Source organism: Elephantulus edwardii, unplaced genomic scaffold, assembly GCF_000299155.1.
Source record: "Elephantulus edwardii isolate Elephantulus edwardi_28Jun2011 unplaced genomic scaffold, EleEdw1.0 scaffold00065, whole genome shotgun sequence".
NCBI lineage: Eukaryota > Metazoa > Chordata > Mammalia > Macroscelidea > Macroscelididae > Elephantulus > Elephantulus edwardii.
This window is the reverse complement of record NW_006399815.1, coordinates 8,186,118-8,187,595: the sequence shown is the minus strand read 5'-3', so window position 1 is coordinate 8,187,595 and position 1,478 is coordinate 8,186,118.

Sequence of the window (1,478 nt, the reverse complement as noted above, 5' to 3'; positions counted from 1 at the left end):
ATACACTTGATACCAGGACTCAGGAAATCAAGAGACTTACGACACTGGAAAAGTCTGTAATCAGGGACAATTATCGAGGCATGATGATGTCACTTTGATTCAGTTTGAATCAGTGCCTGATTCGCACCATAGTCTTTTTAGTCACTTGCTATGCATCTGAGAACTGGACAATGAATAAGGAAGGCAGGAGAAGAATCGATGTCTTTGAACTGCGGTGTTGGAGAAGAGTACTGAAGATCTTAGGGACTACCAAAAACCCCAAATTAGTATGTCTTGGTGAAGGTGCAGCCAGAGTGCTCCTTGGAGACAAAGATGATAAAGCTTCATCTTTGGGGCATGCTGCTAGGAGAGGTTATTCCTTGAATAGGGACATGATGCTTGCAGTCAGAGTGCTCCGTGGAGGCAAAGATGATGAAGCTTCATATTTTGGGCATGCTGCTAGAAGAGATTTTCCTTTGGAGAGGGATGTCATGCTTGGAAAGGTGGAGCAGTGGTGAAAGAGAGAAAGACCCTCAATCAAGTGGGTTGACAGGGGGACTGTGACAGTGGGTTCTCATATATCAGAGATGTGAGAATGGCACAATATAGGACAGTGTTAATGTAAGTTAAGTTGTTCATAGGCTAGCTATGAATCATACTCAACTCAAGGGCACCTAACAAGAAGAAAGATTTTGGAATTACTGTACATCTTTTCAATATATAAATTGAATTTTAAAAATCTGCCCATTTTTAATGTTTTTATTTCATACATGCTTTTTTGCTTTAGTCTTGACAAGGATTCTTAGCTCTTTTGTACTGACTCTACAAGTCAACAATTTCAATCCTGGTTTGTCTGTTCTTTTGCTCTTTTTGTTTGTTCAAGAAGATTTGAAAAATTCATGTGGGTTTCAAAACTCCTGCTGCTCTAGCCCTTATTTCCCATAAAAGGGGGAGCATTTATTTGTGTATATGAAGTCCTGGACAGCAGTACTTGTTCAGACGTGAGACAGATGTGTGTGTGCACAGCTGTTTGTGTTTAAGGACAGAATACAGACATAAATAAGGTTAGATATCCTTGGTTTGGTGCTAGAGTATTTTCATACTCCATATTCAAAGGAATATCTGTCATAACTGAAAACAAGGAGAAATTTATCAGAAACAGAGCACAGACTCTTTCTCTAGAGCCAGGATAAACAAAACCAATATGGGCCTATCGAGCTATGGTCTTGTAAAATAAACTTCATTGTGTAAAAGAAAACCACTTTATTTATTTATAAAAATATTAAATGTCAGAGTTTTTCCAAAGTCAGATAGCACTCTCGTCTATGAAATTAAAGTGCAGGGGCAGGGATTTTTTGGCTTCTCTGTCACTATCAGTACTGCTATTATGTTTAATGCTTCAGCACTGGGAAAGTACATATCTCAATGCCATTGTTGTCTTTAGTTGCCATTCAACCTTCTTTCTTGGGTAGGATTGTCTTGCAAGCTTCTACTTTTCT